Genomic DNA, 15,434 nt, shown 5'->3' on the forward strand with positions numbered 1-15,434 from the left:
AATGTTGAGCCATTCTTGCATACCTGGTATGAATCCCACTTGGCAATGATGTATTTTTTTTTTGTTGTTGTTGTTGGAGTCTACTGGCTAGGATTTTGTTGAAGACTTCTACATCTATATTCATGAAGTATATTGGTCTGTAGTTTTCCTCTCTAGCTGTGTCTTTGTCTGGTTTTGGTAGTCATCTATTTACCTTTTCAATTCTGTTAAAGTTTGCTTTATGTATTTCGGGGCTTTTTTATTGAGTGTGTACACTTTTATTAAGGTTAAGTCCTCTTATTCAATTGATCCTTTAATCATTACATAAGGTCCTTCCTTTCTTATGGTCATTTATGTCTTAATGTCTATTTTATCAGAAATTAATATTGCCATTCCTGCCCTGTTTTGATTGCCATTTGCTTGGTGTATGTTTTCCCAATATTTGATTTTTAGTCTATTTTTATCTTTGTGTCTAAGGGAAGGCTCTTGTAGACAGCATATTGATTGGTCATGTTTCCTTATCCAGTCTTCAATTCTCTGTGTATTGAGTGGTGGGATTAATTCATAGACATTCAATGTAATTATCAACTAGTATGAATTTATTGATGTCATTTTGTTTGTTTTTTCCTGATATTCCTGTTTTCTTTGTTCCATATGATTTTCTGTGCTGAGCTCATTTTGTTTATGAGCCATGTTATCATTGTCTTTGTTGCTGTTGTTTTAGAATTTGCTAAATATTTGTGCTTGTCCTCTTTTTTATTTTGACACAAAGGTCTATTATTTTTCTTTGAAGTTACCATGTGATTTATAATTTTCTTCCCAAGTTTAAAGGAGTCTGCTCTGTCTCGCAATTGTCTTGACTTCCTCACCATAAGGAGCTCTGGTAGCATAGTGCCTAAAGCATTTGACTGCTGTCCAGAGGGCTGGTGGTTCAAACCCATCAGCCACTCCTCAGAAGGAAGGTTGGGCAATCTACTTCCGTAGTGATACTGCTTCAGAAACCCAAGGAGGGGTCACCATGAGTCAGATTTGACTCAATGGCAGTGAGTATAACTACATTATTTATTTCCTCTGTTTGTTCTGTAGTTGTTCTCATTTACCAGTTGTTGTCTCTGGTTCCCTGTTTACAGTCTGTATGCTTATTTAACTTATTACTATTATTCGTTTGTTCATTTTTTAATTTTTATTGTGATTTGGGTGAAAGTTTACAGTGAAAATTCATTTTCCATACAGCAGTTCATACATGTTTTGTCTAATAACATTGACTGCAATTCCCCACAGTGTAACAGCTTTCTTCCCACTTCTTCTCCATACTGAACTTTTTCTTGTGTCCTTCTTTCCCATTCCCACCCCTTGAGCTGTATCCCTGTGCAAAACTGCCTTTCTGTTCACCCATGATTGATCACTCCAAGTAGTGTATCTACCTGATGTAAATGTTCACCACATATGCCTGTCTATTTGGCTGGAAGCCACAGGAATGAGTTCAGTTCCAGACCTGTAGGGTGGCTAGGGGCCATAGTCTGAGGGATCTCACCAGACCAGCACATGTGGTCTTTTTCATGATGCTTATTTTACCTTGGATACTTCTGAAACTGGGTTGGTTTCTGGGTTATGCCATCATGTGTGTTAATAATCAGTTGTTGTTTACTATTGTTAGTTCTCTATTGGATGGACTCCCTTTTTCATCTCATGTAAGGTTGGTCTCATTTTAACAAACTCTCTTAATTTCTGCTTAACTGAACATATCCTAATCTCATCCTCACATTTGATGAACAATTTTGCTAGGTATATAATTCTTAGTTGGAATTTTTATTTATTTATTTATTTATTTTATTTCAGGGTTTTATATATTTCATCCCTTTGCCTTCTCACCTGCATAGTTTCTGCTAAGAAATCAGAGCTTAGCCTTCTTGGTTGGCCTTCATAAGTAACTTTTCATTTTTCCTGTGCTGTTTTTAGGATTCTTTCTTTGTCTTTGCTTTTGATGTGTTTGATTATGATATGTCTAGGTGATTTTCTTTGGAGTCTATCTTGTTTGGGTTGGTGGAACTTCTTGAATGGCAATACTCTCATTTTTCATCATGCTAGGGAAATTCTCTTCCAACAAATATTCAACAGTTTTCTCTGTGGCTTTATTTGTGTCCTCCTGTTCTGGAATTCTGATTACAAATATGTTATTCCTCTTGATGGCATCCACATGAATCATAGGCTTTCTTCATTATTACTTTTTTTTTTTTTTTTTTTAATATAGTCTGAGCAACACAAGTGTAGCTGAGAAAAGGAGGGGCTGGCCTGCCTGGGGCAGCCACCTCTCTAATGGACAGAAGCATTAGTACAAATATTCCAATGTATGTGTATCCCCAAATCCCACTTGTCAGGGAAGGCAGAACAGCAGCAGAACAAGGATCCCCAGCTCCTTCTGAAGTAGGGACTGGGGTCTGGCCTTCAGTGCCCACTTGCCTTTGCCACACCTCCTGCTTTGCCTGGGTTCCAACCAGAGGTGTGCTGCACACTTTTACCCATCCACAGAGACATGGTGAGCCAGTGTGACAATTCTCCAGGACAATTTTTTGAGAAAAGAATTAAAGAAGACACGAAGGAAGGACAAGGTGACCAAGGGCCTTTGCAGGCCGGTCTGGGTAGAGCTCTCTGAGTGGGACTCAATCCCCTCCTTCTCAGGCTTGGATATCAGGAAGGGGAGCTGGTGTCTGTGGGCAAACAGAACTCCAAGGAGTCCCCTCCTCAGGGCAGCAATCAGGGAACCTCCCAGAAGAGTACGGCAGCTGAGGGGTTTCAAGCCAAGTTGACAGCATGGGAGTTGGGCCACATGAGCAACCTGGGATTGGAAGGGCAGACACAAAGGGTTGGGGGTACCAAGAAGCAGCACAAAGCCATAAATAACAGAAGCTAATTCAGAGCTGTTAAGTCCTGGCAACCCTACTTTCCTGAGGCTGGGGGACACTCAGCACCTTGTAGCTCAGGGCAGACACTGCTCCAGGGCACAGCTGGCCACCCTCACACCAAGGCAGAACCTTTTATTTCCCACTGTCCAACAGTAGGCGAAGGATGCCAGGCACCATCCCAACCTCATATACTACAAAGCCTCTGGTCACACCTAAGGGGATGGTGCATAGCTGTCCTAGTCCTGAGAGGCCTGGTTGACTCTGGGCATTTTGGGCACCATTCTCTTCTGGGGCCAAACCCAGTGATCTCCTTGCCTCTGGGTCAACCAACAAAGGCCCGCCAGCACATTATTCCACTCCATTCTCCCTGGGCACTTCTTCCCTGGAAACTTCTTCTGGCTCTGCCACCTCTACTGTTGGTTTTGCCACCTCCTCTTCTTCCTCGTTCTGGTCTCTCATTTTGTGGACAATGATGAGGTGGTGGCTGAGGGAGCTGGCAAAGTTGTAACACAAGCCACAGAGATGATACTGGGCTGTGGAGTTGTCCATCTGGTCCTGAGGTATGTGGCTCTTGAACGTGAGCCCTGAGTCTGTTGCAAAGCTACATTTTGCACACTGAAAAGGGACTGTGTCTCTTGGAGGAAGGCATAGTCACACCATTGATGGTGCCTGGAGTATCCCCTGTTCTGCTGACTGGTCTTTCCAGATGGTTCACCTAAAGGGGAAGCCCACCCAGAGGTCTGACTTTGGATATCTGGCTCAAATCAGGGTTTCTGATAGCATGCATAAAGCTGATGTTGTTCTCTGGAAGGAGGGCCGAGGGAAATGGACTGTCCTCCATATAATACCCACAAGTGTAGACCTTCTTTACTGTGTCATGGTTGTTGCAGATGTGTTTGTGCAGGCCATTGGGGGTGTCAAAGGACTGCTCACACTGCCAACATGGATACCACTTCAACATCCATCCATGGCTCTTTTTCATGTGGGGTATGTAGCTCTCCCCATTGGGAACCCATTTCTGGCACTCCTGGCAGGTCTAGCCAGTGTTTCTCATTTGGGACCTAGCTTCTGCCCTGTGGTGGGCTTCAGTCCTGCCCCAGCAACTGGAGGACAGAGAGCTGCCACGAGCAGCCACATTAGTTGCTGGAAGCTCAGTGGGGACTTGAAAGCCAGGATGCCTAGAGGACATGTCCACCGAAGACTGGAGGCTTGAAAGCTTGTCCATGTTTTGAGGAACATCATGGGTGCTCTTGACATGTTGCATCAGCTCTAGCTTTTGCAGGAACAAGAGCAGGCACTCAGGGCACTTGAAGATGCCCACCTACACCTTGATGGCATTCTGGTAAAAATGCTGCTGTATGTGCCTCTTCTTGTTGTAGACCATTTCACAGGAGTGCTTATAGATGAGCTGGGAGGGTCTGTGGGGTTGTGTGGGATGCTTAGATGTGCTGTGGTCCACAGTACTTCTGGCAGTCTTGAAGGCCATACAGCAGAATGCACATTTGTGTAAAACCTGGCAGTGGCACTCCTGGATGGGGCTTTTCAGTAAGGCCAGGTCCGGTGGACAATACCACAGTAGATACACCTGTAGCCCACCTTGCAGGCATAGTGCAGGCAATTCTCCTTTACATGGGTATGGAAATAGGAGGAACAACAAAGAGCCCCACACTCTGGGCAGCAATAGGGAGACTTGTGTGCATGGATCCCTTGGTGGGCATAGAAACTACACTGATTGAGCAACAGCATCTGGGATACCTGGCAAGTCAGCCCCTAGGTTTCCTCTGTTATCCTCTGGAAATGTGCAACCAGGGCAATGTAGTCCTGCATCTGCTTGTGACATTCAAAACACTTGAGTCCATACCAGAGAAGCCTCACAGGGTCTGGGCAGAGTGGCATGGCTGGAGGAGGAGGGCTGGCACTGCCTGAAATAAGGACAGGTTTTGGGGAGGATGAGGGAGCCAGGGTTGCTGGTGCCATGGAGTTCATGGGAGCTGACACAAACATTTGGTCCACAGAGATGTGCTTCACAAGTAAGTGGGAGCACTGCATGACAAGTCCCTTGCTCTTATGGTCACAGGCTTGCTGCAGCAGGCTGCACTTATTGAAAAGAGCAGTGTCTTAGAGCATAGAGTGCACAGCACCTCAGTGTTGATGTTCTGCTGGTCATAGTACTGGCTCAGGCTCTTCTCTAAGGCAAATGTGTCTCCACATTCCAGGCAGCAGTACCCACTTGCTGAAACATGGATCCGCAGGTGAGCTGAGGTTTGGTGCATAGAGGGGCACAGGGCTGGTGCTGTGGAGGACCTTGTTGAAGACCTCCACGATCAGAGGGGAGGCCTTCTTCTCCTGGTGGACAAGGGGCACTGACATCTGCATGAGCTGTGGCTGGCTCCACCTCTGTGCTGAGGACTTGGCCCTCAGTGATGTAGCAACACTGTGGGGGACCAGGTTCAGGTTAGCCAAGTGGACGGGTTTGGGCAGGAGGTTGGCAGGAGTCAATCTGGATGCCTGGAGTAGAGAGCTCTGCTTTTACTTTTTGCCCATGTGTGAGCCTTTGGCAGTCAGTCACCTTTGGAACCTGGGGCCCAGAGCTATGGCAAGGAGATGAAGACTCACTTACCTTAGTCATGCTCTCATCCCCTTTCCTATCACCCTGGGGACTCCCTGTATCTGTGTCCACCTCAGAAAGGTGCCCATCTGCAGACAGGGTAGTGCCTTCACCCCCTGGCATCTCGGGATAATCAGGATCTGGCAGGATCCTTGTGGCAGTCCATTTGATTTCCCCTGATGATGTCTTAATGGTTTTGATTTTGAATTTGGGAATTGCTGGTGGGGAACTGGCAGCCACAGAAGGGGAGCCTTTGCTGCTGCTGTCACTTCAGATGCTCCGAGGGCTGTCCAATGGCTTGATACTTTTTCTAGTGGCCTCCAGAGCGTCCCAGGGACTCTTTGGTGATTTGGGCATTTTGGGACTGCCTTTAGAACCCTCTTTAGTGGGCAGTAAGGGATCCTTTGTATGACCAGACTGATCCTCTTTGGGGGTACTGGCCACTCTTTTGGCCTGCAGTGCCACCAAGTCTTCAACACAAGAGGACAGTTTGGAGTGAGCTGGCTTAGGACACTGCTGAGGGGGCACTGACAAGCAGGCACCAAGCTCTGGGGCAAGCCCTTTGGGCTCTCCAACACTGTTGTTAAGGTGACTGTTGAATTCCAAAGCTTCTCCAAATTATCAACTGGCATCCCGCTCCTTGTGAGGCTCTACTGCCTACTGCCCACTTAGTTCATGTTCCTGCTGGCTCCCCCAAAGACAGAGGTTCTGACTTCACTTCTTTCTTACAAAAGTGATCAAACATATGCAGCTCTGGGACTGGAAACTTACTTACCTAGAGCTTCCAAATGCGGGCCACCCACAGACCCACACCCAGGAGGGTGTGGGAAATAACTGTCAGAGTGGTTGGGATTCATCCCAAATGCGTTGTCTTTGGTGGCATCCTCATGTTCAGGGCTGGAGATGGGACTGAACTGGTTAAAAGTTGGTAGTGGCTTTGACTTGGGCATTTCCAGCTTGCTAGGAAAACTCCTGGCACTGTCTCCATTCATGAAAATGGATTCAAACTTCCCACTGTTGTGTACCAGGTTAGGGGGATCTGGAGGCAGATCTGAGCCCTGGAATCCATTGTGTAGGCTGGGAGTGATGTGGTCTTTCTCTGCTTCAAATGACTTCTGGCAGCTAGTGCTCTTGACAGTGACATTCACAGTCAGCACATTTGGGGCTGATCCTGAGGGAGACAAGGACACACTCTCATCCATACACATGCCTGAAGGTTTGAGAGGACTCTTATTCTCCTCACTGGGGGTCTGGATGGCCTCCTTGGCATCAAGGTTGGTGGGGTCTGGGATGTCAAAAGTATCCAGAAGGTCATCAAAATCTGGGGTTTTCATGTCTCCCAAGGTTGGCTGCTGGCAAAGGTTTAGTGAGGTTCTCAAAACAAGCATGTTGTGAGCATTTCTGGGGGTGTAGAGCTATGGAGAAAGGAGAAACTTCTACCCAGGCACATGATCTAGTTTTCAAACACCCACTGTGTGTCAAGCCTTGTTCAGTCACAGTGAATACCACAGTGAACAGAACAAAATCCCTGCCCACATGGAGCTTGTGTTCTGGTGGAAGGGGACAGAAACAAACAAGCAAATTTACAATATGTCAGCCTTTCTCAACTGAGGTTCCTCATCTGACAGTGGCAGTAGCAGCAGCTGCAGGCCCCAGGCTTGGCCACATGCATCCACAGCACTGACTGAGGGAGACACAACATGACAACAGTGGTGGCAGGTAGGACTGTGGCTCCAGGGTCAGAGCAAGGGCAGGGGCCATCCTGGTAGCAGAAACAGACTGTGGCTGTGGGAGAGTGGTGGGGGAAACAGGCAGAAGATAACTGAGTTCTGGACACTGGCCCAGGGTGGTGTGGCTGCGGGTCTGTCCCAGCTTGGGCCTGACCTCTCACTTCCCTCCTGAGGTGGGCTGCACACCATGGGCCAGGTAACAGCCTCTTTATTATGTTTTGGTATTTTTTCTGATTGATTGTAGAATTGAGGTATTTGTGTTCAATCTCATTAATTCTGTCTTCTATTGATTCAATTTGCTCTCTTGACCATTCAACATGTTATCTATTTCTGAAATCTTTGTAATAATCTTGATTTCTATTTGTTGTTTTTGTATTGTTTTTAACTTTATTTATCTTATCAATTTGTTCTTATATTGTTTTTCCAATTTATTCTAGAGGTTTTTTTTTTTTTTTCCCATGGGCTTTCTTAATTTTGTCAGTGTTTTCCTTGATCTGTCTCTCAATCCATTTAAGGTAAACAAATATAATTCTTTTGAATTCTTTGTCAGGGAGTTCCAATGCTACTTCTTCCTCAGGGATGTTTTCTGGGTTTGTATCCTGATCACCTATTTCTACTACTTTATCTTGCTTCTTTGTGTGGACTGTGATGGTCTGTTTACTCCAAGAAATTGTGGTGTTGTTGTATTTATATTTAATTTGTAGTTGTACGTTGGTGTGATTCACACTAGATTTTTTTTTCCTTTTATTTTGTTTTGATATATATGTGTGTACAGGGTACTGTGCTCCTCTATTCACTAGTTGTTAGCACTTAGGCACTTACACTTGTTTCCTGGTGGATGTGATAGAAAATGAGAGTCTGTGCACAGATCTTTGTTAACTGTTCATAAGGAGCAGTTGAGGGTGAGTTGAGCTGGTAATGGTCACCATCTATTGTTGGTCAGTTGATGCAAAAGCAAGTGGTCACTCTCACTTAGTGGGTGCAGCTGCAAGGAGGAATAGGTATGATTGGCTTGAGTTGGAATAGTTGCTGTCTCCCACTCACTTAAAAAATAATGATAATAATAAAGGACATAAAAAAAAAAGAGAATGAAAAATTCAACCTGCATAAACAATCAGAAACAATTGCAATAAATAAATAAATGCAAGAAATGAGAAGAAAAAAGTAAAAATATATTTTAAAAGGATAGGAGAAAGGTAATTAGTAAAACGAAAAGAAAAATATTTAAAAAAAAAAAAAAAAAAGCCACTATATCTGGGCAAGGAGGAATGACAGAAAAGAGCAATAGTAAAAGAATAGTAAAGAAAAAATGGGAAAACTGCAAAAAGAAAAGTAAGGGATGGGAAGAACCAAAACCAAACCAAAAAGAAAGTGGAAATAAAGGGAACCAGGAAAAGGGAGGAGAAAAAAAGAAAAGGGGAAAAAAAAAGCCCAAGAACCAGGGATGGGAATGAGAAAAGAAAAAAAAAATGAGGAAGATAAAAACAATAATTTAAAAACAATCAAAAACAAAACAGAGGGGTTGCAGGGTGTGGCACCCAGGCTCTGTCAGGGTAAGACTGGGATGGAATGCTTGTTGGTCAAGAAGGTGAGTGGAGGTGAGGCTTGTCCATACATCTGTTCGCAAAGATGTGTGGAGAATAAGAGTAACAAGGGGAATATCATACCTTTCTAGTCATCAGCCTCCAGTGCAGTTGCCCATGTTGTCCTTAGCAAACGGAGCCTATTCTTAGGTTACTGTCCAGGTAAGATTGTCATTTGCATATATTCAAAATGGCTGCATCCACCACATGCAAATATTCAAAAAGTCTATACCCTCAAGACAGCTGCTGACAGTCCACAGGTCTTTTGTACCCCTTCTTTGCTGTTTTCCTTTCTGGTTGTCAGGCACCAATGCAGTCTTTGACCATACAGTCATTAGTGAACAGAACAAATTCTTTGTTTGTTTTTGGGAAATTTTCAAAATGGCTGTGCCCTTAGAACAGCCAGCAGTCTGCAGGTCCATTTGTCACCTTAACTCACTGTTTTCATTCAGTTTCTTCTACTTGTTGGTATTTAATCCACTTTGTTATCCTTGCCTTCAAAACTCGGGGTTCTGGGATCATCTTCTGCATTGGTTTCAATCATTTTTTCATTGTTCCGTTGCAGAGGGTCTGTGTAGCTTGTCTGCCTATTCTGCCATCTTGCCAAAACTCTCCTAAGTCAAAATACTTTTAATTTTTGAAGATAAATTATGATATTCAAGAAGTGTTGGCTGGTGGTTAGGTTGTCTTGGATTGAACCTCTGATCTTTAGGATTTTGCCCCAGAACTTTCATTGTATTTAAGAAAAATCTGCATCTTCTGTGATCTTTATCCTCTTTTCTCTTATGGATTTGCAATTTCTACATATGCATCACTTGTGAATGAGATGTCTAAATGCAATAAATATTAATCTGTTCCTCTCAGTTTCCCAGACCTTGCTAATAGGATGGTGCCATGGTCAAGTTTTGACCAATGGAGAGTAAGTGGAAATGATGGCTATCCTTCGTATCTGAGGCAATTGTCATTTTCCCCTCTCTCAGTAACCTTGGAAGTCACAAGTTGATATGGTGGAAGTGGAACTTTCTAGGAGACTGGATACCTGGATTATACAATGAAGACAAGTCCTGTCAATCTGCCTCAGATTTTGTATGAACCAGAAATATACTTATTGTGCTAAACCAGTAGGGTTTCAGGATTTATTTGTTACCAAAGCATGGCTTAACTTAGCCTATCTAGTAAACCAACAAGTTGCCATCTATTTGACTACAACTCAAGGCTATTCCACGTGTGTCAGATTAGAACTATGTGCTAGAGGGTATTCAAAGCCTACTCTTTCAGAAGCAAATCACCAGACCTTTCTTCCAAGGCACTTCTGAATAGATTCAAACAGCCAACAATTTGGTTAGTATCTGAATGCAATATCTATTTGTGTTATGCAGGGACATTCCACTCATAATCAGTTGAAGTTTATAAATATTTGCTTCCTGACTGATGATGACAATTTTGGACCTCAGTTTGTGTATAAAGTTAAATTTGTAAGGTTCTATCTCTGAGACATGAGAGACTAGCGAAGGTTTTTCAAATGTTCTTCTAGAACTTCAATAGGTCTCCAAACTTTTTAAGCTATTCTTTGTTTAACTTCTCAAATTAAGTCTGGCAATTCTTGGAGCTTTAAAAAAGAAAAACAAAAAGCCTGGAAAGATGTTCCAAAAGGAAACATGGAACTGACTGAGTATATCAGAACTGCAGTCACTGTTTGAAAGACCCTGTCTCAAAAGAGCTGAAAGTATATGCAAACCTTTCCCAATAACAAAGAGACCTAAATCACACTCAAGTTGGGAAGAGGTCCAAACCAATCTATTGAACCACTGCTATCGCCAACAAGAATATAATATTGCCTGTCATGTTAAATTGTATTGCAGAATACTGGCAAGAAACTCAGTGTACAAATCAAGGTTCAGATTAACACACTTGATAGAATGGAACTGAAAAGGGCAAAGGTCAGAAGTTGGAAGATAGCAGTAGTGCTTTGGAAGCACAAGATCCTCAAATATTTCAACATTTGTCTGAGATGATAATGCTGAATTATACACTTTAGGAAAAGAACACAGTGAACTAATCTTTCCTCTTGAAAAGTGAATTACTTGCTCATCTTTGTATGCTGTATTAACCTTTGCTAGGCATAAGAATCTCTTTATAAGCAAAAGATGTGTCTTAAAATTTATCTTTGCAGCCTTTAGTCCAGTTCTGGGAGTGTACTAACAATAACACTGGTACTTATTTGGCACTAAATAGAAGTTAGTCTTTATTAAATTACATGCATATTAATTTATTTAGTCCTAGAAAAAGTTGTTGAATTATAGACTATTACTAACTCTATATTATAAAGAAACTAGGAAAATAGAATATGGGGACTTTAAGTACATTTCCCAACAGCATGTACCTAATGAATATTGGAGCTGGAATTGAACCCAGGTAGCCTAAATCCACAATGACATTTAACCATAACACCCCAGTGCCATTATTTAGAGTATCCATGAATGAAAGAAGGGAAGAAAGAATGAATGATGGATGGATGAAATGAGGGATCAAAAAAGGAATAGAAGAAGTACATAATGGTAAAGAAAAAGACAGATGGAATGATAACTGAATGAAGGGATACAAGGAAGGAGGGACAGAAAGGTAGATGGAATGAGATAAGGAGGGAGGATTGGAAAAATGATAAAAATGATGGATATAAGAAGGAATGGAAGGTGAGAGGGATGGATGGAAGAAACTACAAAAGGGGGCATAGAAGTTTGATGGATAGTGGATGACGTTGTTGTTAGGTGCCACCAAGTGAGTTTCAACTCACAGCTGCCATATGTACAGCAGAATGAAACACTGCCCAGTCCTACTTCATCCTCATGGTTGTTGCCATGCTTGAGCCCACCATCACAGCCACAGTGTCAATCCATCTCATTGAGAGTCTTAGCATTTTTCAATGACCACTTAATTTACCTAACATGTTCATAGATGGAAATAAAATAATTTAACTGGACAGATAGACATAATAAATAGAAAGTTATTTTCCCCATTCAAATGGAATTTTCAATCGTGCTCCTGTACTCACCAAAACCAACTAAACAAAACCTATTGCTCTCAAGTCAGTTCCAACTCATAGTAACTCTCTCACTCAGAGTAAAACTGTTTCATAGGGTTTTTAAGGTGGTAAATCTTTGTGAAGTAGACTGTCACATCTTTCTCCGATAGAGCTGCTGGTATGTTCAAACTCCCAACTTTCGGTTAGTAGCTGAGTGCTTTAACTACTGTGACACCAGGGCTCTTCGTACTCCTCAAGGAAATGGAAAAGATATATTAAATAAGTTAGTATGGGTTGTTTCAGAGTAAGATTGCACACCCTTGTCAAGAGAGGTCTTATTAAACTTGTCCTATAAGACTATATTCTCTGTACTTTACATCCAGGCCCTTTGATTTTCAAATCAATCTTCACTCACCACTTACTTCCAGATGCTCAATAAACATTAAATAATAATAATAATAATAATAATAATACACTGTGGACATCATGAAAGGTGATGACGAGACTTGTAGAAAAGAAGGGAACAGAGTAAGTGTTGCCTATAAACAAAAGCAGCTTAAGTTGTATAAGTTGGTTATTAATGGACAGAGGTGTGCCTTGACAAATTCAGTGATTGAATGGACTCACAAGATCTGAAAGGTACACTAAACCTGACAAAATAGAACCATTTACTGCCCTCAATTTGGCTTTTTGTAGAATCCTGCAATGGACAGACAGTTTCTTAGGCTGTATTCTCCCAGAAGCACAATCTGAAACAAGGATTCAAGGGCAAATAAAACATTTGGGAGATTATCCCAAGAAATACAGCTGGAGAGTAGGGGAAGAGAGACAGGAAAGGAGGGAAGCCAATGTAGAGTAAGTTAACCATCACATTGTACTAAGAGTTTATTAGTGACTGAAGCCTAATCCCTCAGAATTCTCAGAGGAACTCTGAAAACATGTGTAGACGTGTGCCTGAGAATTATCCCACCTAAGGGGTGGGCAGGAGCTGGTTCATTTACAAATCAATTTTTATTACTTCATTGGTTGAAGTTCATTCCAGTTCATTCCTTCCCAGTACTTCCACATGCTGTATAGGTGACAAATTAGGTCCCAGAAATCAGAGTACAGCTTTGAGGCTGGTATTAAGTGTAGGTGGGGGTAGTAGGGCTGACATGCCCTGAACTGGTAAAGACAAAGCTGTATGAGTGCTACAATGTGTGTTACAGATAGAGTTTGCCCAACTCCATGGGTAATATTAGTAATTTTTGTTTCCAGAGTGCCCTTGAATCACCTAACCTCAGTTGAGTTTTAGCACAATACAAAGTGCTCTGTAATAGTAAATCCATTTTACACAGGTGAGGACTGAGTCTTAGAGAGGCCAGTTGCCTTGCCCAAAGTCATATAACTACAAAATGATGGCGTCAAAATGGTGGCTTAAGTCTTCGGACTTTGCACCTAAACCTCTTGACATTATATTTACATTATATTGTTCTGTTTCCATCTCAAACTCAGAGGGAATGCAGACCAGAACTTTTTACCCTTCCTTAAAATCTAAATATGGAAAATAAAAGAGAGATTTAATCCAAACTCCCCAGGGTTTGCTATGATTACTCAGGGAGCATGGAGGATGTGGTGAAGCTGCTTTGGATTGTTCCATCTGGGTGGTGATTGATTTACCACGTCTTCTTCTAATATCCTCTTATAGCTCTGGTTCTTCAGGAATAGATTTAGTTTCAGTTTACATTTTAGATAGAAAAGAAGCTAAAAACCCATGAAATTGAGCCATGAACCCTACTGTATCTGAAGCTATTTGTCAGTGTATTTCTGGGGGGTCACTGAGAAAACTAGGTAACAGGAGACAATATATCTTTTGAGGATATAGAGCAAGATGGTCAAAGAATTGAAACAGAAGTTTCAATTGCTGGAAAGTGGCCTCTATTAGTGTCCCTGTTCTCTCTTGACCACTCAAGACCATCTCCCTAACAATGTATTTATGTCCACGTGTCTCTTTGCAAGCCCTCATCCAAACACATGGGTCTCTCCTTGACAAGTGGAAAGTCAGTCCATGTGCTTCACCCATTGCTTAAGAGGTTTCTGTTCATTAGTCATCTATTAGCCTTACCTGATACTGTTTACAGATATATCCATACCAAGGAAAGAGCTAGCCAAAATTTTAGACACAGAAGACAGAATTGTTTGAAGGCAGGGAAGTTTTGGAATCTCAGAAATCAAATCATCTACCAGGCTATAAAGGACCACTGGTGGCATAGCTGATAGGGAACTTGCCTGCTAACCAGAAGGTTGGCATTCAAATCCACCAGCCACTCTGCAGAAGGAAGACTGGGCAATCTGTTTCCATAAAGATTTACCACCTTGGAAACCCAAAGGAGGTCACTATGGATTGGAATTGACTCCATGGCAGTGAGAATTTTTAGACCAGGCTATTGGTACTCACATGTAGCTGCATAACCAAAGGTTGGGTAATTGCTGTGTGTACAAGAAATGTGAATTTTTCCATGTATAACTTAATGAATTGTTCTTTATGCTTTTCCAGGCCTTTGATTAAAAAAAATACATACACATAAATGAAATCATATTTTTAACCAGCCCACATCTTGCTTTTGACTTGTAAATAATAGTTTTCAGATGCACATCTGGACATTCCCCCTTCCTCATCCTTTAAACTCTGTTGTATAACTCAACAGTCCTCAACTCATACATGTCTGGGCATGGACCAGTAACTTGAATTTTGCCCTAAGATTCCATGAACCTGAAGGAGATAGAAACTTCATGATTGTGATATAAGAGTATGTTAAGGGTTTGCTTACAAGGTGAACCCCTGGGTGGTGGTAGGGCAGGTTTGAGTCTCCATGTCCCCCAGTGGTAGGCAAAGTCTTTTATACTTCTGGTGAGCAAAGACAGCTTAGTGCTAGAGGTCCAGAACTCCAAGGCCACACAAGTAAGTTTTATATAAAAGTGACTCAGCAAATAGAAGTGAGCTAGCAGCAAGCACGAGTATAACCTTATTCAGCCTTGCAAAAGTCTGTTCCCCTACAACATGGTAGAAACTCTGGAGATCTGGCAGGGTGAAAGGAAGCCAGGGCCTGCTGTCCGTTTTGGAGCTGTCAGAAGTTTAGTTTTACAGTTTATAGATGTGAAAGTGAAAAACCAAACCAAACCAAACAAACAAATAAAAACACATAGCCTTGTGTAGATTCAGTAAATTTTAAATAACGAAGAGCAAGATGGGTATGGAAACCCTGTTAACTCAATGCCACAATGATAAAAACAGGTAAGAATGAAAGCAAACCCAGTTTCCTGTGGCTGCTTAGAAAACACTTGCTGTGATATCTACTCTGACTCATGCTAGCCCTGAGCAGATCAGAATAGGACATTCTCCATAGATTTGTTTATAAGAAGTAGACATTCAGGTCTTTCTTCCAAGGCACTTCTGGAAGGACTCAAATCTCCATTTTTTTGGCTGAGTATGTTAGCTATTTGCACTACTCAGGAACTCCTTTGGCAGATTTTACAATTGCTTTTTAAAATACAAGATTTATACCACCTCTCTTCTACATCAATTTTTTTTTTTCTTTTTCTTTTATTAATTCTCTTTATGTTTTCTTC

At 42.1% G+C, this 15,434-nt stretch overlaps 1 pseudogene; it reads right to left on the minus strand.

Annotated features, from left to right (window-relative positions):
* Positions 1-3,094: 3,094 nt before the first annotated feature.
* On the minus strand, positions 3,095-6,878 carry LOC103206248 (annotated as a pseudogene).
* Between the last annotated feature and the right edge of the window lie 8,556 nt (positions 6,879-15,434).

Source organism: Orycteropus afer, unplaced genomic scaffold, assembly GCF_000298275.1.
Source record: "Orycteropus afer afer isolate SDZICR_OR568_19922 unplaced genomic scaffold, OryAfe1.0 scaffold00308, whole genome shotgun sequence".
In the NCBI taxonomy this organism is placed as follows: Eukaryota; Metazoa; Chordata; class Mammalia; order Tubulidentata; family Orycteropodidae; genus Orycteropus; species Orycteropus afer.